We start from the raw sequence: 23347 nt of genomic DNA on the forward strand, positions 1-23347 counted from the left end.
AGAGGTGACAGTTTCCCTACGGCGTGTACTTGAAAACAAGGTGCCCGGCTGAGCCGCGGGTGCGGCCATGAGAACCCCGCGCAGGGCGGGGCAGATTTCTGCAGGCGCGTGTCGTCTCTGGCTGCTGAGCGGAGCACAGAGGACGGGACCGTCCTATTCCAGCACCAGCTCCCTCCCCCTACCCTGCGTGTCCCAGGCCACCTCAGCGCCTTGCTGCCTCTGCTCTTTCCGCACACTGCGCTTCGGCCCCCGCTCAGGATCCGCGCCAGCAGCCCCCCGTGTGTGACCTGTGCAATTCCTGCCCCTCTGCCCTACGAGAGGTGGCCGTAAAGAACAGGGAACTGGTGTCTCCACGTCGGCATCTGTTTTCATGTGCTAATAGAAAAATGGAGCTTGGATTTAAAATAGAAGCATGTCTTCTCAGAACCGGAAAAAGAATTCCCCAGATGGCGTTGCCAGAGGCACACACACCCGTGACGTGCTTTAAGCCTGTTCCCTGGTGTCCTTCCTCGAACTCAAGCTTGGGCTCTGGCGCCGAGCACCCCTGGCTGGAAGCCTGAGCGCTCCAGGGCTGGGGCTGTGATCTTGGGGACCACGTGCCTCGAGTCCTTGGTCCCGGGCCGGGCCTGTCTGCACCGCGACACGTGGGTTGGGGCGATGGGGCTTTGCACTCAGGTCTCTGCCCCGGCTGGTGAGCTAAGTGACCGCAGGCTGGACGCTCCCCTCTGGCCTCCCCTCTGCTGGATGGGTTGTTCCACCACAGAGTATTTGAGAGGGGTCTACATGGAAATGTGTGTGGAATGGGACCTTAACACGGGGTCAAGGGCCTGATGGAGATATGAAGGAAGACCTGAGGGTCTCTCTGTGGTGATGGGGAAGCCTCGAGCCCCTAGCACTCCCTCAGTAAGTTCTTCTCTCCTTTCCCTCCGCCCTAGTTCAACGCCCAGCGTACAGGCGGGGTTCCCCACACTGGCGCTCTCAAGACTGACCTCCGGTGATTTATAACCTACAAATACTTCTCGGATTTTGCATGTTCAAATGTACGTGGAAAGCCATTCTTAATCATTTTAATAAATGTTTATCGAATGCCTAGTGTGTGCTAAGGCCTGGGGTATGAAGACAAGTAAGAACCGGCTTGTGCACAAAGTCTGACGCCAATGGCAAGAGCTGGTCAGATGCTGTGGGAGGACGAGGCCCCCGGAGCTGGGCCGCTGGCCCCAGGTAACTCTGCCCCCGGCGTCTCTCCTGGGAACGGCCCTCTCGCGGGGACCCTCGGGGTGACTGTGCCACCAGGAGCATGGGAACCGTGAGCAGCGTGACCAGGGGTAGGAGCCAAGGGATGAAACCAGAAGCTGCCCCCTTACAGGGGCTCCTGCAGGCCCAAATAGGAACAGTTCTGGAAGCTTTATGCTCCCTGATGGTTTTTATGGGTTAATAAAGTGGCTCCCCCTTTCAAAAAAGGATGTGTTTAGGAAGCTAAACTGTTCTCTTTTCTAAAATGAATGATCTATTTTACAGAGCTTAAAAGTATGTCCAGCCCGCCTGCAGTAAATCCTTCCCTAGGCGTAATGGATAATGTAAGCAACGTGGCTGCCGTTTAAACAGGGCCGGGGCTGGGGGGGCACAGCCAGCACCGTTTGAAACGCCTCTGTCATTCTAAACAGAAACAGATGTCTGAGCGGCAGAGCTGAGCAGAAGTCATTCTTCAAACAGTAGATTAAAACATCTGTCAGGAGGGCCTGGAGGGGCCCGGCCGCAGCGGCCGTGCAGCTGGGCCTGCCAGTCACACGCTTCCAGGGGGCGGTGGGTGCACAGAGGGGGCCAGGAGGAAGCCTCGATGCCCCGTCCCCTTTCAGCTGCTCTCAATCTCACTGTCAGGATTCACAGTGTCCTGCCGGCCGGCCCCCGTCCCACAACCTGGCCCTTGTCCACCCCCCAGCCCCTGTCCACCACCAGCCCCTGTCCACCTCCCTCCCAGCCCTTGTCCAGCCCCCTGGCCCCTGACCCAAAGCCCGGCCCCTGTCCACCACCCAACCCCTGTCTACCCTGCCCCAGCCTCTGTCCCGAGCCCAGCCCCTGCCCCGAGTCCAGCCCCTGTCCATCCCTTCCCACCACCCCTCACCCTTGTCCATCCCCCCTGCCCCTGTCCACCCCCCCAACCGACCCCTGTCCTGCAGCCCGGCCCCTGTCCACCCTCAGCCCCTGTCCAGGCCCCCCCACTCCTATCCATCCCCTGGCCCCTGTCCACTGGCCTACGTGACCCTGCTGGCCTCCCTTGGGTCTTCCCTGAATGTGCCCTTTCCCTGTACTCAGGGCCCCCTGTGGCTGAGGCCCTGCACACATTGTGCCCGGGCTAGTCTCTGTGTCCCTGGTTGTGTGGGAACCCTGGCGCTGAGTCCTGAGGGCATGTGTGCAGTGCGGTGACCTTCTGGACTGTCGTTCAGGGGCCTGGCTTCATCAGGTCGCGTGCTAGTGTCTCAGAACCACAGGAACAGACGGCAGGCCCCCGTCTGTGGCCCAGCATGGAGGCCAAGATTCAGGGGGTCGGGCAGGGGTCAGGAAAGAAGTGTGTGGGGGGTGCTTGGAGCTGAAGATGCCCTCCAGTCGTGCCTTCAACCCCTCCCTGAACATGGCTCCGCACCGGCCAGTGTGTCTTTGTGCCGCGGCCGGACCCTACTGTCACCGTCCGGGAGGGTGCGTGCAGGAGGATGCCCATTGGCAGGTGGCCTCCGTGCCCCCCCGTGCGTCAGCACAGCAGTCGGAGCTCGGGCTGACCTTACAGGTTTGTGGGAAGTGGTATCACCATGACTCGTGGCATCAGAACCTTCTGGTTTTACTCTTGTACCATCAACGTCTATTTGGGTGGGAAAAGATAGATTTCTTTTCAGTGTATGGTTTCTTTTTTGCTCTTCAGATAACCAGCTGCTGTACCACCTTCTGGCTGCTGGACTTTGAGGCCTCAGGTGGTTGCGTGGGAGGACGCGGGAGATCCCAGGGAGCTAGTGTTGGCAAAGGGACACTCACTCACTCAGTCTTCTATTGATGAAATGTGTCCGAAATATGTTTTTGATCATCAACTCTATGTGGGGCAATGTTATAGGTCCTGAGACACAGTCATGCATGAAAGATCGACCGTGATTTGCTGAATGAGCAATGGGAGCATGTTCAGAGGGAGACAGACAGACAGAGAGAACTTTATCTTAAGGCATTGGCTCCTCAAGCTGTGGAGTCGAGTGGGGCTGAAATTCACAGGGCGGCCAGGAGGCTGGAGACCCAGGAAGAGAGATGCTTGAGTCAGACCTGGGGGAGAGCTCCTCCTTCCTGAGACTTCAGCTCTTACTCTCAGCGTCTTCAACGGCTTGGATGTGGCCCACCACGTATGGCAGGTCATCCGCTTCGCTCAAAGGTGACTAATTTAAATATTAATCTCATCTGAGAATGCCCTCACGGGGACATCAAGGCAGGTGTTTGACCAAAACCTGGGTGCTGTTGTCCAACCAAGTGGACGCACCAACTAGCCATCCCAGGGGTAAGTTTACGACAGTCGGCTTACGCAGAAAGAGCACGAGACTCGTTCCGTGTTGCGTCTAGAGTTAAACTGGGACCAGGAGTGGAACTGTGTGGTTCAGGGAGCTCCACCTGTCTGTGAGCAGCCTGGGACGGGGCGAGCAGCCTGGGAGCAGTCTGTGCTATTGATGAAAGCTCAGCTGGGCTGTCGAGCACAGGCAGGAGAGGAACCACAGTGGGCAGAGGCTGCTCGGGCCGTGAGAGCCAGGCTGGACGGGGCCTGGCATGGCCCGGCGTCCAGAGGACGAGGAGGAGGGGTGGGGCATGGGAGTGGGGTCCCCAGGCTCCCTCCAGATACCTGCACAAGAGGTGGAATCTTGTCTCATGACAGCCGCAGACGGACTCAATAGGAAAGGGAACCCTGAGACACCCAGGGCAACAGTGAGGGGCGCTCCACCCCCGTCACCTCCCCCTAGTCCCTGTCTCCCCCGTGGGCGAAGGGCAATGCCCGCGGAACACAGTTACATGTCGCTATGGGCCACAGGCCACAGGCCACTTTCAATGCCTGCCTTCTCGGGGGCTGCGGATCCGCTCAGTGGGCTGTGCTCTGATGTGGGCTGTGCTGATCCCACCATCGGTCACGGCCAAGGCGTGAACGGGGTCTGGATGCGTCGCAGCCCTGTCAGACGGATTCATCCCACCTGAGGCAGTGGTGCTGGGTCTAGAGCCTCTTGGAGGAGCTCGTGGAGGGGAGGGAGGCTGCTGTTCGTGGGCTCCTCAAAGAGCAGGGGGGTTTAGCCTGAATACCTACTGGGGGCCCCCAGGCCATGGGGCCCTGACTGGGCACGGCCGGGTCTGGGAGCGTCCAGACAGGAGCTCGAGCTTGGGGTTCCAGGGAGCATCTCCGGCCTGAGCATCAGCACTCGGGGGCCACAGCTCTTGCTCCTGGGCCGGGAGAACCCAGACGACTGTCCAGCTCTGAACCAAGTTCCCTCCTGGGGCCTGCGGTCGGCACTGCTGACCCTGCAATGGATGACCGCACAGGCCGGCCCGTGGCCCCTTCTGTCAGCAGCGTGTGTGGTGCCCCTGGGTGGTCAGTGTGCTGGCCTCAACCCCAGGCCCCGGACACACGCCCTTGCTGCAAACAGCAGCCCCACTCCATCCTGTAAGCCCCCATACCAGTGTCACTGGGCACCACCCCGGCCCCCGCCTCCTGCGCACACCCAGTCCTGGGGCCCTGCTCCAGCAGACCACCCCCCCGCCCCCGCGGTCCCAGCTCTGCCCAACCCTGTGCTCTCCAGCGCTCGGGGCTGCTGCCGAAGCACAGGACCGAACAGAAGCCTTTCCTCCGATCTCACGTGTCATGCCTCTTTCTTCCCCTTTGCAGAAAACAAAATGCAACATCCAAGCAGTGGCCCCTGCTTCCCTGGGCTTCTCTCCACCACGTGTAGCTGTGGGTTCCTTCTGTGCTGTCCACCACAACCGCTCTGGTTAAACCACCCACAGCTCCTTATTGCCAACCCTGTGGCTCCTTTCTCACTCCCCAGCAGCAAACACCCTTCCCTGTGTGGCCATCAGGACAACAGAAGCCACCCTGAATGTTTAGAGATTCCTTTTGTAGGGAATTACTTATGAACGTCTTAGCGGAGCTGAGAGCTGGTGCAGAAAGCAGTGAGCCCAAGGACAGGCAACAATGGGGAGCCCTGGTGCCCTTGGTGGGTCTCCCAGAGCCAGGAGCCCACCCCCAGGGGCTCACTGGAGGCTGGTAACTCCAGCAGGAGCTTACACCCCCACCGATGCCCCCAAAGGGCTTGCATGCTGCATGCTGTCCACTTTCTGACCTTGAGTGGCATCAGCAGGGACCTGCTGCCAGGAGGGGCTGAGGGAGAATCACTTCCAGGGTCTGACCTTGTAACCGGGGCCAGAGAAGAGGGTGTGTGACCGTGGCAGCAGAAGACAAGATCCCCTCCCTCCCCTGCAGCAGCCCCCTGGGTGCATACATACCCCGCTGGCGGGGGTTCTGAGGTCCTGGGCCCCCTTCTCATCCCCTTCATGGCCAGTGTGTGTTTATAGCCTCTGATTTGACTCTGGCTGTGTTTTCACGTTTCAGGCCAATGTCATCAAAGGGCTCTTCAAACACAATGTCTCAGAAACAGACCCGCCCTCCTCCCAGGACTATGCCTTCTCTGAGTGCACCCCACTGCCCCTCAGGAACAGGGGACCCATCCGTGCCTCTGGCTTCTCTGCTCCCCTCCTCACCTGCGCAATCCTGAAACCCGTTAGCCCCCATCTCTCTCCAGCTTCATCCCACTGATGCAGGCCTCCCTGCCAGCCTGGGCTCCTTCGGGGGCTGGCTCCTGCCCTCCTGGCCTGTCCTGACGTCTCGCATGTCCACTCTGCAGCCAGCCATGCCCGCAAATGCCATCATGTGACTCCTTCACTCAGAACACCTCCATGGGCCACGTGCTGGTTCTCAAGGTAAACACTAACCAGCAGGCAGACGCCCTGCGGCCTCTGCCGTGCCCCTCACCCGGCCCCTTGCGTCTACGCTCCAGCCTCACCGAGTACCTCCCAGTTCTGAACCAGTTGTGCCGCCTCCGGTCCCAGCATCTTCGTCCGGATGGCCCTTGCCTATCCCTGGTGTTGGTCCAGCCGACTAATCCTCCTCATTCGTCCATGCCCAGAAGTCACTTCCTGCAAGAACCTGCAGGGGCCCCAGCTCTGGGCGAGTCCTTCCATGTGAACGCACGGCACCGAGTGACCCGTGTCCCTAAACGGCAGTGCGCCCGGCCACATCAGCGTGCCATGGGTGGCCTCTGGGCATCTCCCACCTGCACCCAGCGCTCCGGTGCGGCAGACGATCTGTGAGTCGTTTAAACTAGTGAATGAACGTGCAGAAGAGAGAGGCCAGGACGTGGAGGAGCATTTAATCCACATTACTTGGAGGGATAAAGGGTTTTCGTCTTGTCTTGCTTTGTTTTGAGAAGAGCCTGCTAAGGCTCCCAGCATGGGTATCACCCCCTCCACAGACTTTCTTGAACTCCCGGACTCGGCTCCCTCCTCAAGCTCCCAGGGCGCCCCTCGCACAAGCCTCCATGATGCGGCCCACGGTTCTTGAGGACAAGAATCCACCAGGGATCCATATCTGCCTGTCTGTTATCTATCACCTATCTCTGTATTATCTGTCTATCATCTAGCTGTCTGTCTATTATCTACCTATCCGTCAATCATCTGTCATCTACCTATCTATTGTCTATCTACCGTAATCAATCTTGTTATTGCTGTTACAATCAATCATTGATTTCTCTAAAACCTGTGCTCTTCTCGGAGAGTCCTTGGAGAAAAGGGATGGTGTGTTGCTCACTCTGGACCTCCCGTGTCTCACAAAAGCAGATAATCAGTGTGCATGCGTCTGTGATGTTCGACAAACACACTATTGATCCTGAATCCCTGGGGCTGCCGGGTCAGAGGCGTCATATTTGACCTGCATTCCCCCAAGACGCCTGACCACACCTGCCGGTGGGACTCGGCAGGGGTCTGGCTGTCAGCGGTCTCCAGAAATAGAATGAGCTTCAGGGCGAGTGTCGCACCGGGACCGCCAGGAAACAGTCCAGAACGTGGTGGAGGGATGACCCGGGTGACGTTGAAATGTCCTCCGAAACAGAGATTGCATCATTCCCCCTCTCCGGAAAGAGGAGTGTCTCCGGCCGCTACTGCCAGGCCCTGCTGCCCTCACACCCCGACCACATCCTTGCGGCCTCCGGTGCGCAGCTGTGCTCAGGACACTGGCTTGCTGGTGGCGCGGCGCGGGCCGTGGGGCCGACTGCTGTAGCTGCAGCTGACACCGCACTTCACAGTCCGCGTGGGCCTCCCCGTGCGGGAGGGGCCACGGGCCACAGGGCCCGATCTCCCGCTGAGACGACAAGCTCAAAGGCGTCAGTCGCCGGAAGAGCGCGGGCCGGTGGGGCCCAGGCATCGGGGCCCCGGGTGGCTCTCAGGCAGCACTAGGGGCAGCCCCCGTGCCCTCCCCCCGCGCCTCACGCCCTGGCCTGACCTTTCCAGACCAGGAGGATGCGACACCCGTCAGGTCAGTGTGGTCACAGGTTCTGGCCGAGTTCGAGGCACTCGCTGAGAGGCGGTTTCTGAGAGCGGGCGCTTCCTGCCTTCAGACCGCTCGGCCCGGCCGGGGGGCACAGCTGCGGTTTCGGCTGCGATAAAAAGGGCAAACAATGGGCGGAAGCGCCCAATGACCTGCTTTCTTTCTTAGTTATCACTGAAAAAATACCCTCTGAGACCACGGGGAATGCCCAGGGAGGCCACGGCAGGGACGTGGGCTGGGGACGCCGCAAGCTCCAGGGCCGCTCACGGGGCCTGTTCTATGCTCGGAGCCTCCACACTGGCCCAGGTGGCAGGGATGTGTGCGGAGCAATCCGGCTTGAAGGCGGGGAGCACTCCGGTTCTGTCTCCGTCACACTCTGTGGAAACACTTTCTCTCTCCTCCGGGAAGGCCATACTTTTGTTCTCTCATCCAGGCAGCTTCCTAGAGCCCCACTTAATGTGCCCGGACCCAAGGATTGGGTGGGCCTGCCCTCTCTCAAGATTCCGGGGGCCACACGTCTGACGGACACCCCTCTCCTCCCTCCCTCTGACCCCCGCCTGTCATCCTGCGAGGGTTTACAGGGGCAGCCCCACTGGGCCTGGGGCAGTTTGCCTCCCACGCCCAGAGCCTGCCGCACCCCAGGCAGACTGGCTGATCTCTCTCTGGGGCTGCCTGGGCTTTGGGGGGCCCAGAGCCGCTGCCCGGGGGCTGCCACACCATCCAGCCTTGGGTCTGTTGGCACCAGGCTCCCAGGGGCTCTGTGCTCACGGCTCTAGGACGTGGATGCCCAGGGCCAGCTGTGGCAGGTGTCACAGGGCGTGTGCAGGTGACAGTGATGAGGAACGGGCAGAACGTGCAGCTTGGGTTTCACTGTATTTAGGATAAAACCGGGCTCCTTCCGTCCTGCAGAGCCCCAAGGCCACCCTGCTTCACTTCTCGTTGTCTACGGCAAGGACTCAGAGCTCGTCCCACCCTGAGTCTTGGCGGAAGCCGCCCCTGTCCGCCCCTGTCCGCTGTGCACGCAGCGGCTTGATCCTCAGCAAGGTCCCGGCCCTCACACCACTTCTTCATGGGCCTATGCGGCCCCTCTGTCCATACGCCCCCCAGAGCCCGACTCCCGCAGAGGAAGGGCCTCTGAGCCCTCATGTCCTCTCTGTCCCTGCACCCGACCCCAGCCGTGATGCACGTCTCACAGGAGGTGCTCAGAAATCAGCCAGTGATTCGGGGGTGTTCGTGGGTTTGGAGTTTTGGGGCCAGTGTGGTGGAAGGTGGAGGATGGAAAGGATGACCCCTGACCTCCTTTGGCCACGGGAAGCCCTCGTTCCGCACTACGCAGTGGGTTCAGTGGCCGCCAGTTCAAGCCATGGTGCGGTTGGGCCTGCGAGCTGGGAGCACGGTGGCGGGGCCCTGATATCACTGCCCTCAGCTCGCGTCACAGCTCATGCCACCGCACGTCCCCAGTGAGTGCAAGGGCCACGGTCCCTGGGCAGTGAGACCCCCTCTGGGACAGCGAGGGCTGTGGTGAACCCCGGCTCCCACGACCCTGGGGCAGGTCTGGCCCAGAGCAGGCCCTCGGCGCGCAGCTGCTGAGTGAAGAAGGACGGGACGGAGCAACAGAGCACGTTACAGAAGAGCAGACCGCACGGTTGCGGGCGTGGGAGCCGGTGCTCAAAGCACATCCTGTGTGTCCCCACTCCCTCCGGTCTGGCTCTGGGAGGGCCATTCGTGCACATGCCAGACGGTCGCCAGGGCCCTGGGGCACAAGAGCTCATAGAGGTGCTCCCCGGGGGGCGTGGGGACAGAGCTCTGACGCCCTGAAGCCACGGCCCTCCTCCAGTCACCCGGACAGCATGCAGGTGCTGCTGGATGGGTGCGTGTGATTGGGATCCCTGGCAGCTGACCTGGAGCAGGGAGGTTCCCCGGGCAGCCTGGCCCTCCAGGAGTAGCGTCTCTCCAGGCCGATGGCTGCGGGGGAGTCTGTGGCCTCCTGCAAATGTCTGCTGTGTGGACGGCAGAGCAAGGGGCTCTGAGCAGCGTTCCTGGAAGCCGAGGGCCGTCCCCACGGAGAACAGGAGGGGAGCTGGGAGCCCCAGTTCCACACCCCCGGGTGGGGAGCCCTGCCAACACACGGGAGAGTGTGGTCTCGGGCCAATGAGCACCTGGTGTGGAATCATACCGCTTGGAGCCCAGGCTGCCGGCCTGCAGGTGTCTGTGACCACGGTGCCGACTCTGGCCCCATGGGCAGCCTGGCGCAGACAGTGGGGGCCCTGGGTGGCTCTGCTCCCCCCTCTGTCCCCCCTGGCTTCTGGGGATGAGAGGGCAAGTCCAGCTCTGCCCGGGTTGCACAGAGCGCCGGCAGGTGGCAGGGGCGCTGTGAGCCCCGCAGGAAGCCACCCGCACAGCCTGCCCTTTGGCTGTTCCGTGGGCGACTTGCTGAATAAGGACAGGATGGGGTGGTGAGCCCCAAGCACACTCCTCACCAGGAGCTGCGGAAAACGTGCATGTCTGCAAGCAGCTTCAGCCAGTTTGCAATTTATCTTGGTTTTAACCCAAACAGGCTGCAGACCAAGACAAACAGTCTTTGATGTGATCAACGTATGACTCAGGCCTTTGCAGGATGGTTCCTGTGCTGAGGGAACAAAAAAAAGGCCTTGAAAAGTTGCCAGTGGAAAAGCGTGTGTCACAGCCGAAGGTCTCCACACCCTGCCCCGGGCAGCCCGTGGTGTGGACGTCCGCGTCCTCCCCGGGCTGCAGGCGGACATCTGCGCCGGTCACTCTGTGGCCAGGAAGTGGTCTGCACCCGTGTGTCACCTGAAGCTTACGCACTCAGGTTCTCGTAAGGCAGGTGGGAGCCAGGTGGGAGCCCCTTCGGACGTGAGGCTGGAGCCTCCCAGGTGCCGTGGCCTCATGTGCCCCTCATCCCGTGCCCTTAAGGGGACTTAGCCCCCATGGCTCCGGTTCCGCTGTCCTCAATCCTGAGATCGTTCTCGTGGACTCTTTCCTTCTAGTGACTGGACATTCTTTCTTTCCTGCACAGACCGAGCAGTTTGAAACCCCCGAAGGTTTGTGGTGTCCGGAGTCTTGGGGAGCGGAGCCGTGGGCTCGGCTGAGTCGTTTCTCCTCTAGCATTGACCCCGCTACGCGGGGCGCCGAAACCTTTGGAGGACTCCTCCCCAAAGCTGTGTTTGGGCCCTCTGGGTGGTCATGCTCTGAGGCTGACGGCTCACGAGTGGGGAAGGGTTTGCTCCCACCACACCCCCCGAGCCCGTGCCCTTGGAAGCCCAGCCCGCGAAGACACCGGTGTGACAGACCCCGGGGCCGGCGGCTCTCCGAGTCTTACTTCAGCTGAGCGTCCAGACTTGCCTTCCGGCGCTTTCCGAGTGCCAGGCACTTCCCCAGGCATTGGACATGTTGTGGTCAACAAGCGGCACCTTTCTTCCAGGAGCAAAGTGTCCGTTGGAGAGACAGATGTGGACCCCGTGGGCACATTTACGTGTTGGCCGGGACACGAATGGGCGAGCAGCATGGACACTTGATTAGTGTCCGTCTCACGTAACAAAGAGGAGAAGGAGCTGCAGACAAGGCCTCTTGCCAGCCCTTTGGAAGCCTGGAGGCTGCGGGCCACACTGGAGTGGAATCCCTGAGAACAGGGGGCTGTGCCCCGTGGAGCCCAGAGCGGATGGTCGGTCTTTTAACCCGAGAGAGCTGAGGTTTCCAGACAGAATAACTTGCCTGAGCTTGAACCATTGGAAGAATCTAGGTCTGCTGGTCAAACTGTCTTGTGGAAAGGTTTTTGCCTTGGAAATGCGTCTGCTCACCCCTCTATCCCAAGGGTATCGTCATCGTGTTCTGAGCTGACAACAGTGACCTGAGCGCGCGGCATCGCCTGCTGCATGGGTCCCTACCCGCGGCCAAGAAGAAGGCAGGGGAGGCTCAGGCCGTGGTCTGTGTGAAGAGAAGCCTTCCTGGTGGACTCTGCAGGAGGGGCGGGTGACGTCCCTGCCCATAGCCGGGAGCCGGTGCTGTTGGGAGCATAGCCGGGACCAGGGAGGCCCCACTGGCTCCCATAGGCCCTGCTTCCAGGCGAGTCCCCGAGACCCCTGCAAGGCCAGAGCTCTGGGTCTCACTGGAAGGAGCAGGGCCGTCCCCGAGCTGGTCCTGCAGGGCGTGTGGAAGGGGGAAGGCAGCACTGGAGAGGCTCACTGGGTTGGGGGGAGCCAGGCCAATGCTCCTTCAGACACAGTAGCCCTCAGCCTCCCTCCTCCTGACGTCCCAGGTGACCAGGGGGCAGGAGAGCCCCGGGGCTCACAGACAGTCCGCGTTGGGGGGAGTGGGATGGAATGGTGCCCATTTCTCTTGTGCAGGAGGACCCATAGCGCCCAAGCTGCTGGTGGGCTGCAGGCCTCGTGCCTTGGTGAACACTGGGGCCAGACAACCTTGTTTCCCCAGGACAGCCTCCCCTGCACTGCAGACAGCTGGTGGCACACAGAGCCCCCATAATCGAAGACGCGAGCCATCCCTGCCCAGCTGCCCTCCAGAGCGCTGGCCCACCGGAAACCACCCGCAACTGGGGTCACAGAGTCGAACCCCTGGCTGGCTTAAGTTCAGGGGTCAGTGGTCCAGGGTGGGGCCTGGACACCACAGTGTGCATACTTGCGGTTTGGTGTTGGGTCTGGAGGCTCCCTGGAGAAGCCGCCTCACGGGCAGGTCAGGTTCTGGACTCTTTCTGGTTGTCAGAATCTCATGCCATCAGGACAGCAATGTGTGAGCTGCTATTCCTGGGCCCCAAGGGTGCATGAGGCCCTGTGTGCCCCAGGCTGTCTCACTTGGGAGCTGGGACCTGGGTTGGGACAGAGCCCTTGCCCTCGCCCTGGAGTACGCCCAGCTGCTGGACTCCCCGGCGCCCCCAGCCGGGCACCTGTGGAGTAGAGCGTGTCCATCCTGGGCTGCTGCGTGGGACCCAGTGACCAGGTCTCTGCTGCAGAAGCAGGCCAGGGGCCGTGAACCCTGAAGCGCTTTCTCTGAGGAGCAAATTCAGGCCACGACGTGAAGTCTCATCAGGTCCTCATAAAGAAGGTGCTGGTCACTTGGGGCCAGACGTGCTGGCCAAGCAAGGACTCCGCCTTGCCAGCTGTATGAGCTCAGTGCTTTGTGTCCCCTGGAAGGGGCTGTCCCCTCCTACGTGGGGAGGTGGCCATCAGATCAGCTCTTAAGAGAAGCAGACTCACACCTACACGTGCACACGTGCTTGTACACAAGGCACACTCATCACAGGACACACACGTGCACGCACATGCACACGTGTGTGTATGGCATATATCACACACGCATGCAATGCACACAGCACAGGCACACACCAGGGGACATACAATGCACATACATGTACACACAGAGAGCACAGGCACACATTACAGGACACACACATGTTCATACATGTACACAGACCGCAATGCACACACATGTGTACTATATACATCTCATGTGTGCACATACACAGGGCACACGCACATACACCATCAGACCAAAGGAAACTTTTCCTAGTTTCGTCCTCCACGATACTCGTGTGATCTGGTGCGTTTGGAGGCGACATGGAAGGGAGACGTGGGGAAGATGTCTGTCTGGAGGACAGTGAGCCCCGTTTTGGGGAGGAGCTTGGAGGGTTGGGCTGGGTGGCACCGGGGGGCTCTGGGAGACTAAGTTAAGCAGTGTGGACCCTGCCCCTGGGGTGAGGGGGCCTTCAAGTCTGCCAGGCGTGGTGGGGAAAAAAGCTGGCATGAGGACAATGGCTGGGGTCTAGATTCTCGGCTGAGCCCTTGAGTGGCTGTTCCTTTGCCTTGGTCCCCGTGAGGAAGGTGAGGCCAAAATCCAGGGCCTGCCTGGCCATGAGGATGGTGATGGCATTGACAGAGCGCCTGGGTGGCCTCGTCTCCTGGAAGGGGCAGTGAGGGGACGGGGTGGATCTTCCTATACCTGGGTTAGGAGGAGTGGGGCAGCCCTGGACGGGGCTGGGGCACAGGAGCAGGCCACCCCTGGAGCTCCATGGCAGAGGTCAGAGAAGAAACAGAGCTGGGGGCTGGCAGCTCAGTGGGCAGGCAGGGGACGCGGGACACAGGGACATCGTCACCGACGTTTCCTCTAGCCCAGCTCTCGAGCAAAACAGGTGTGTGTAGAGATCAGCTGACTATTTCACTAGAACTCTGTTTTCTTCTCCGAAAATGTGGGCAGTTAAACTCCCACGTGCTGTGCTCGTACACGTGATTGCCAGCCTGCGTGAGCTTGGTGCACCTGCCTGTCGAGGGTCGTGCTGGCCCCGAGGTCACAGGCGCGTGAACGCTTCCCCCGTGGAGTTCAGAACTGTCTTGCCGCTGTAGCAGCTCCTAAGCCGAAGGGCAGCTGGCCTGTTGGGCGGCCCGACACACCCGCGAGGGAGAAGCCGCCGGAGAGCAGGGGACCCACAGCCTCACCCCCAGCGCTCGAGCGGGATCCGCCAGCCGTGTGGCTCTCAGTGCAGCAAGGACAAGCACGCTCAACACAGTGGCGGGACCGGGCGGGCTTCTGAGACTCGCCAGCTCTCGGATGCCAGGCCCGAGAGAAGGTCTGTGCCCCCGACGGACCCACAGAACTGAGGGCCCCTGAGCCGGCCCAGCCTCCGGGGTGGCAGGCAGACAGGAGCACATTCAGCGCTCACCCGCCCCCACGTGTCACAAACACCGCGACTCAACTCCTCAGAGTGCCTTCCACTCTGGGGCCGGGGACCCATTTCCACGATTGGACTTTTCCCTTTGTTTTGACAGGAAGACTAACATTTCTTTCTCTTTTACCTCTGAAGAAGTTAATATCTATGATTTGTAAGTAATACAGGCATAGTTTTTGAGCAGCTTTTTGGGCTCAAACTGTCACACTGAGGACCGCGACACATCTGTGTGCAGTCGGTGAGTGTGGGTTACACACCCTGGCTCCCTCCCCCGTCGGGGGCACGCACACACCCGCTGCCTCCCGGGCCCTCGTGTTGCTTTTATTTCTTTATTTTGTGGTAACAACACTTGACATGAGATCTACCCTCTGGGCAGTCTGAAGTGCACAATACTACGCGGTTACCGTAGGCAAAGGAAGATTCTAGGATTTTATGCGCTATCAAAAATGATTTTTTCTGTTTATTAAAACAAAACATTCGACACCATGGAATGTAGATAGCATCCCTGTGGTCGCACATCATGATAACATGGTGAACCCCGAACCGGAATGGGACCCCCACTTGGGTCTGCCTGTGTGATCCCTGCCTCGTCCTGCTCACAAGGGATCCCTCCCCAAACCTGGCGTCTCCTCCCATCCGTGTGTGCGTCTGAACAACATGTGGCATTTGAAAGATGGCATCACCCTACACGTTCTCTTCCAGAGATCGATGGGACAAAGCGGAGGTCTCGGAAAGAGCCCAGAAGGATGGAAATTTGTATGTGACGACCTTCAACACGGCAGTGAAAGGGTGACCGTGAGCACACTACGTTTTAGGAGACCACATGGGGGCCGTCTGCACACCCAGCGATGGGCAACTTTGGCACAGACGGTAAGCCCGGGGCTGGAAAACAGTTGTTAGGTGACAAAATATCTGCCAGTAAAATGGTGCCATGACTAAAGCCAACCGACAAATATATGTGCAAAGTTGGGAGAGAAGAGGATAATACCCATCATCTGTGAAGAGATTCAGCAAATTGATTAGCTAAAGACAAACCACCCAACAGGAACAAAAGGACCGAGGCTGGAACGGTGATTGACAGGCGGATCTGATGACACCGTGAAGACTCAGAACATATATTTAAAGCAACGTGAGACACCAGCCCACGTCCACCAGTTAGAACCAAGAACGGGCCACCACCAGGGGCAGTTCGGCGTGTCTGCCTCGGGGACACGGAGGGCAGGCTGGGGGGTAGGCTGTGCTCGTGTCCGTGGCCAGTGCGTGGCCCTCGCTCCAGAGATGAGAGCTGTACCAGCCAACGGGAGCACGTTAAGTGAGGAAAACAAAGACGCTGCAAAAGTTGCACGATGCGATTCTCTGTCTCAGACACGGTACAAACAGCCTCTCACCTACACACACACGTGCATGTGCACATGCGTGTAATTGCATGGAGACAAGGGAAAGCCTGGAGGACATGGCCGAGGTGCTGATGACCTGGGTGCAGGTGCGGTTGGGGGAGGGGACCGGAAGCCAAACACAGGCTTTCTGGGAGAAAACCGCGGCCGTGATGAAGTCTTCACGAGTGACGCTACCCTGTTTACGTAACAGTGTGTATGTGTGTGCACATGCATGCACATGCGTGCACAGGTGCATAAATCATGGTCATCAACCTGCTTACCATAGGCTTATGGGTTTCTGGTGATTTTCCTTTCTTGTAACTTTTTTAGATTTTTTATACAAAAAATTAGTTTACCAGAATGGAACAATAAAGCCATTTTACTGTGGGGGAGAAACAGCCCTATGGAAGGTCAGGTTTGTAAGGTGCCGGCTCATGCCTGCCGTGGAAAGGCAGTGATGTGTGTGGTCGCGGGCTCAGCCGCGTGGACGGGCGTGGAGGGAGCAGCCCACAGCCGGGCTTACCGACCGCAGGGACGAGACCGCGTCTCCGGAAGTTCATTCCGAGTCATTTCAGAACAACACGCTGGGCGAGCCCAGGACCACGCTCCTGTGCATGGCACTCCCGATCTGATGGCACGTCGTCACCCGCCTGGTTTCAGACGGGGCAGAGCGCCCTGAGGCTGTCCATCCTTCTGGCCCCTGAGAGAACCTGTTGTTCACGGGAGAGTGTTTCCCTGCACGCGGCCACGGCTGGGGGCCTTCACATGACTGTGGCGCTTCCCCAGGAACACTACGTTACAGGAAGGACAAGCGGCTGTTACATCTTCTTGGGTCTTTCTGGCTGTTTTTAAAATCCCATTTTCTATATGTTATTAACTTATTAGTATTGAAAACAACCACAGAACGCTGTACGAAACGGAGGACTATTTCATCCAGATGCTACGCGGGCCGGTTTTCTTCCTTCAGTTACCAGTGGGCTCCATGGAATAAGGAGGCACTTCAGTCTGTTGGAGGCGTTACCGTGTAATATTCCTTTCTAGGAAAGGAGCCATGGTGCCGCCGCCATCACGGACATGCAGCATCGACAGCTGCTCAAGGCGTGCACGGAGCGGAGGGCCTCCTCCCTCAGGGAGCCCCTGTGGCCTTGCCAGCAAGCAGGGGCATGCATCCCGCTGCACATGAGTGAACTGGCTCAGAGGGGCAGAGGGAGTGTCTAAAATGCACAGCTAGGCGGGTTAGAGCGGGACCAGGTCGCAACTCTTCTAAGCAAATATCCAGGATCATCGGCAAGAATAGAATGCTCTTCACTTCACCAAAAAGCTCTGGTTTGAGCTCATCTCAACCTTCCTTCCTGGCTCCTCCATTCTTTCCTTCTGTGGTCAAACATTGTTAACTGCAACTACACCTTGTTCCCCCGATGCCAGCTGTGGACAGCCTCGTCTCGTGGACACGGCCACGCGGCCACGTTTCCAGCCAGTGAGTGGCAGCATTCTTAGATGTGTCCACAGAGCTTTCTGGTCGACCTGGCGTTGCATGTGGAGGCCGAGTTGGTCCCACCCATTATGACGTCCTGGCACGGCCACGTTCTCCTCCCGGCCTTACATGTGAGTATTTGTGTCGAGTTTGGAACGCAGCCACGGTCGATTCCAGCAGGAGTCAGCCAGGTCAATCTCTGTGAAGTCCAGATAAAGCCGCGAGCCTTGTACAAAGCAAGGACTGCAGATAAGTAGCCATCTGGAAGATAATGGGTTTGCCTGACATTGTTGGGCCTGTGAATCATAACAAGACTTTACAAGATGCAGGAAGTCCAGGAATTGGCAACTTCCCCCTGGTTCATTATCCCTTTTTAAAGCCCAGGCTGTAGGCTGCTTGAAATTGTAACAGGCACCAGTTCTTAGCTCATGACAATCACCTCCTTTTTACTACTTTTCAGAATGAACAGGAGAGAAAAATTTTCAAAAAACATAAAACCAAAAGGCACAAAACCTGGGAGCTGAAGTACGTCTCCCTTGACAGACTGCAATGACTGACTGACCAGCGTCTGTTCCCCTGAGACAGCCCACATTTTGTGGGCTGGCCACAGGGTGGGGTCACCCCTACACTGCCTCGATATGACGTACACCGCACATCTTCACAAGCCGCATCGTGTTATGGGGGCTCCAAATCTAGAAGGGCTGTGGGCGAGATCAGTGGTGAGAACATTCAGCATGTGTGTGCATGCATGTGTGGGCACGTGTGCACGCACTCCTGAGATGTCGATTACATGCAAACCTCTCCTGCCTAGGCCAGCAGGGGTGGTCCTGGCTCAGGCGCTGGGGGGTGCAGACGGGTGTTACTGGCTGGCAAGGCTGAATGTGCCCCCACCACGTGCTAACGCAGACAGAATCCTGGAGCTCACGCCGCCACGCTGGGCTCGGACTCAGCATGTACGGAAACGGTGCCTCGCGGAAACAAAGCCCTGAGCAATCAGCTATTGTAGAACACGTGTTCCATGCCTCGTAATAACGGGTCAGCTGGTGTTGGCTCACAATTTGCCGTGTGGGACATAATTCCACAGGCGTCTCCTCCATCCCCTTGAGCACACAGCAGGGACAGGACCTCAGGAGGCTTGGTTGTTTGGTGGGGGCCGGACTATCACAGTACAAATATCCTGCTTCTGAGGGAAACCTATGGGGGCGTGACCCCTGTGTGACTGAACTTGCTGGCCCTATGGTGTGGTGTCTACCTGACCAGGCTGTCCAGAGGGTTCTGGAAGATTCTGTGGTCGGTCTGGCCCTTGATGATTGCTAGCTCCTGTCACCTGGCCAGACACTCACATCTGCATTCCCTGGACGTTTAATCAGAACGGGCACTGAGACAGGCGCCGTGTGCTCTGTGGACTCAGACATGTCCTGGACAGGTGGCCTGGTGGGAGGCGCGGAGAGGCAGACGCAGTTACAGCCGTGTGTCGTGGTGATGACACGCTGCCCCGTGAACCGTGGGAGGCAGAGGGGTCTTGCCCCACACGGGCATCACAGGGACCATGCCCGCTCTGAGACCTGATGAGAAGTGGTCTCGACGGCTGGAGAAATGTCGAGGGCTGGAGAAAGTTCTGGACGCCAATGGGTGTGGGTGTGAAGACTGGAGCCCAAGAGGTCAGAGCACACGGCGGCCAGTGGAGGCGTGTGTGCGTGTGCGCTGGCGTGTGGGGGAGCCGTGTTCTGTGAGAAGCGTCTCCTGCAGCCGGAGCGCCGCGCCACGTCAGGAAGCACGCTGCCGAAGGACCCGGGCTATTTCCGTTTCTTCCCTTAGTGCTTGGCGCCTCGTGGATGTCGAGTACGTATTTCCTGCGTATGAGCTGCGTGTTTGGAGAAGGCGTACTTAGTGGTGATCTAAGTAGGGGCTGCTCAAAGTACTGAGCGTTTTCCTCGACCCCGTTGTCGCATTGGCTCTGCCTTCGGAAGGACACAAAGTGCAGGGAGACAGACCCGTGGCTGTGGTTTCTTCTCCACACGACATCATGTGGCTGCTTCCTCGCGCCTGTCACAGCCCGCCAGGGTGGGGGTGTGTCTGTGGTGTGCATCCCGCCACAGCAGCAGCGTCTAGAAGGCAGGGCGAGCTCCGTATTTGTTGTTTTGAACTGCATTGCATCATTTCCCGGGTTAGGAAGAGAATGAACTTGGGATTTGAAAACTGTAAGTCTGGCTTTGGGAATTAAACACGAACACAAGGTAAACATTTTTGTTATTATTGTTGGAATTCCCCCATGTACTAAGATGAGATCAGTGCCGACAAAATACTTGGAAACATCATTTATATCGTTATTGGTCCATAAGATCCAGAAAAGGAACCATTTTGACATGAATGTCAGGGAAGAATGTTGCAACATGTGGGCAGACCTGAAAATAGATCCTTCCTGGAATAATTGAACTGACCATGGATTGAAGGAAATTTCTCTACTTGTTTCCATCAGTCACTCTGTTTCCAGCTTTTGTCATCAGAGTAGGTAACTGTCATCAAAGACCTTTTCTCTGTCTGCAGGAGGCCACCTGTGTGGACCGACACGGAAACGCTCACAGTCACCTGCATGCCCTCCAAACCCTGACAGCGAAGGCCCGTGCAATGGTTTGCTGCCATGCGTGTGCCCGGGACGGCTGAGCACTGTGTGGCGTCGGGGAGGCAGCTCTGCCCGGCCCTCTAAGGAGGAGCAAGACCCACTGCTTCCAAAGGGAATCGGTGCAGCACCACGAAACACCCCGTGGTCAGTGCGGGTCGAGTGGCTGCAGCTCACGGTGGTGTCTGGATCACGAGCAGCTGCCAGACGGGGACCATCTCTTCCTCAGCCCCAGATGCTCACTGCCGACTGTGTGCCTTACGCATGGAGCTGCCGAGCGAGGCCATCAGTGGTCAACTCATTAACATGTGTGTTTCGGGGATTATTTATTGGTGGGAGGATCGCTCCTGTCGTCGGAGCCCCGATGACTTCCATGAATCTGGGGATTTGACGAGCATGCGTTCAGGGCACAAGCGTGCACAGATGACACCCGCAAGCGAGCACAGACACCCACTCTGTGCCTGCACGCACACACCTACTTTACAAACGTGGGGCAGGATGTCCTGAGTTAGGTGTGTCCCACGCAGGGGAAGGTCAGGCGAGAAGTTGAAGGGACAAGCCTGGCCTCTACAGCTTGCATTTCCTCCAGATCCTGGGAAGAGGATCCCACCGCAAAGTCAGGGGACAGAGCCCTCAGATGAGAGCATCTAATTTCATGGATCATGGGTCCTTCACCTAGGACTTCCTACTGCAATGTCAAATGTACAGACCGTGACAGACCCCTTGTCCTGGGAACGCTCCCTCCACGTCAGAGGGAGGAGGGAACGAATGAGCCGTTCCCACCAGGAAGCCGGAGGCTCAGCTTACTAACAGTGATGCGAACACAGAGTCTGTTGAGTGGCTTCTTGGACGGACTCTGTCTCCCCAGAGTCAGGCCTGTGCCGACAGAACCCCTCCTAAATTAAGGGAGCCCGCTGAAATGCAGACAGTAAGACCAGTGGGGAATTCGTCACAGCTCAAAGATGGGGCATTCCTGTTAACTGGACTAGTGCGGTGGTCATTTCTCAGTATATACAAATATTGAGTTGTTATACTAGACCCGAAGTTAATACGCTAGATGTCAATTCTACCTCAATTAAAAACAAGCTAACAAAGAAACAAACAAATCCAAAAGATGGGACACTTATCAATTCCCATCTCATCTGGTGATGGATGGGGTGCCAGCTGGGGCCGAACCCCAAATTTGCTACTTCCTGGCCTTGGTCACACTAGGATAAATCAAGGCAGGGATTGCTTCCCTCCGAGGCCTGGATGGACAGTTGAACTGGGAAATCCATAGGAAGTGACTACCAGGGCCCTGGCAGCCCTGAGCCAGGGCCCAGAACAGACACCGTGGGGTTCCCAGCAGTGCTGAAGGACCAGGAGCCACTGTGCCAGGAGCAGCTCTGGGGACCCAAAAGCTTGTTCTGTGAGAGCCACGGAAACACGGTGCAGCCGAGTCCCGCACGGTGAGCGGGGGCAGGGACAGCGGGCTCTCGGCACCAAGGCTGCATGTGTCCCAGCACCACTGAGACAAGCCCTGCGAGGGAGGGGCAAAAGTGACACATAGGAGGTAGGACAGGCAGGTCTGGGGAGGTGACGGAGCCCCAGGGCACCCACAGGCCACCGCACAAGCCCTCCAGGCACAGTGGTCACGGCAAGCCGGCTTCCTGGAGCCTGCCCGGGTGAGGGGGCCCATCGTAGGCGGTGATACTGGTGAGGGGTGCCACGCGAGGTGGGAGGGGAGGCTCAGCCCAAGCCCAGGAAGTTTGTTTTATGGCTAGCTTTTACACATTTGTTTAATCTGTTACCAAGGGTCACTGGTCAGGCAGCTGCTCCTCTCCGGCTGTGCCCATTCCCAGAAACGGCCGCCTGGGAAGGAGGAAGAAAGTACTTTCCAGAGACTCAGCAAAGAGGAAGTGCCCTGGACACGTGGCTTGAAGGCGCTCCCAGGACATGGGCGTTCACCCAGCACTGTTGGGGTCAGGAAATGGCTCTCGCCCTTGTGGCAGTTCTGCTCAGTGTCCGCGTCACTGCTCGCAGGCCCCGAGAGCGCCAGGGAGCAGCCCCCGGGGACGTCCCGGCCACCTGTGGGGGCCACTTCCTTGGCTGGAATCTGATTCTGGTCAGTTAACATGGGGGAGGGAGCTGCTTATCCAACATGATGAGGGGTCCTTGGTTGTCCTGTTGCCTGAATGAGCTCGTTTAAATTTTAAGGGAAGTCACACACATCATGTAACACTTCCGTTCTCTGAAAACATGAATACTTATTTGCAAAGCCTTCGAGACAGGGTCAGTACTTCTTCTGTGGTTTCTGGAACCTCCCTTCATTTTCTACACACAGGCCACCATAGTAACGCCTCGGCGAGGACTCCAGCTTCACTTTCATTGCGGTGTGTTGCGGACCCAGAGTGCCGTGGAACAGCCCAAGCCAGAGCCCCGCTGCTTACGGGTGCCCCTCCCACATTCGATTTGACAGTTTTGGACACACGCACTTTTACAAGGTCATTCTAAATGCATCCATATTAGCTCTCCTAGGAACAACTCCTTTTTCTTTCTACACTCATATAGCAATGTTTCGTGTAACTTATTAATTCAAAAAATATTTAATGCCTCCTGTGTGTCACCCAAATAAGAAACTTGCACAGTTCTCACAGGCGTAGACTGGTTTGGGACAAACAAACACACATGACTCTACTTGGGGGGGCAGGCACACAGGGGGACTAGAGGGATACCCACAAGATGTGAGGGTTCCAGAATGCTACCAGCACTGGGCGCTGGGTGGAACAGAGGAGCTGGCAAAGGAGACTAATTAAAAGTTCAAGTTGAAGAAATAATAAAATATAAAAGAGTTTATGCTGTCCTTATCACCATCACCAGCACCACTGTCATCACCATTATCACTATTGTCACCATCATCACAATTATCACCACCATCATTACTATCATCACCATCACCACCATCATCATCATCATCACCATCGCGACCACCATCACCATCAGTGCAATCACCACCATCACCATCAGCACAATCACCACCATCACCATCATCACCATCACCACCAGCATCAGCATCATCACATCATTAGCATCATAAAGGCTTAAAGTTTTGAGCATTTAAATTAGGTACTATGTAAAGAACCTCACATGCACTATGTCATCCAATCCTCTTGCAACTCTATGGCAAAGATTTTCCATATTGCTTCCATTTTAGATGTTGACACTTGAATTCAGGTAGGCCAAGTGACTTACCCAATAGTGTATAACTAGTAGGTGAGGACTGGAATTGAAGCCAACTTGTCCTGTGTGATACTGTCTCTCTCGATGTGCTGTTGCCACAATTCTACTGGTTGAGGAACTGAATCACAAATAAGTCAGGCAACTTGCTAGCTGGTTGCACAGCTGTGAGAGGAGGGAGCTGGGATCAGAGCGCAGGCTGGTCTGACCGTAGCACCTACAGTCTTTCTACCTGGCCTCCTGTTTCATGCAGCTATTCCATGTTAGAAGGATTCTCAGACCCTGAGCTCTCTGAAGTACCCGTCTTGCCTCTAAGAGGCCCTATGAACCCTACCCCTCCCTGGCTCACACAGCACAAAGA

The 23347-nt window shown here is 57.8% G+C and overlaps 1 long non-coding RNA gene across 2 annotated transcripts; it reads left to right on the forward strand.

The window, feature by feature from the left end:
* The first annotated feature begins 7251 nt into the window (after positions 1-7251).
* On the forward strand, positions 7252-13811 carry LOC117804047. 2 transcript variants are annotated; one of them, XR_004628236.1, is made up of 2 exons: positions 7252-7594; positions 10164-13811. It is a non-coding gene; the product is annotated as an uncharacterized LOC117804047 (long non-coding RNA). The 2 variants fall into 2 exon arrangements; XR_004628235.1 differs by having other exon boundaries at positions 10644-13811.
* The last annotated feature ends 9536 nt before the right edge of the window (positions 13812-23347 follow it).

Source organism: Ailuropoda melanoleuca, chromosome 10 (assembly GCF_002007445.2).
Source record: "Ailuropoda melanoleuca isolate Jingjing chromosome 10, ASM200744v2, whole genome shotgun sequence".
NCBI lineage: Eukaryota > Metazoa > Chordata > Mammalia > Carnivora > Ursidae > Ailuropoda > Ailuropoda melanoleuca.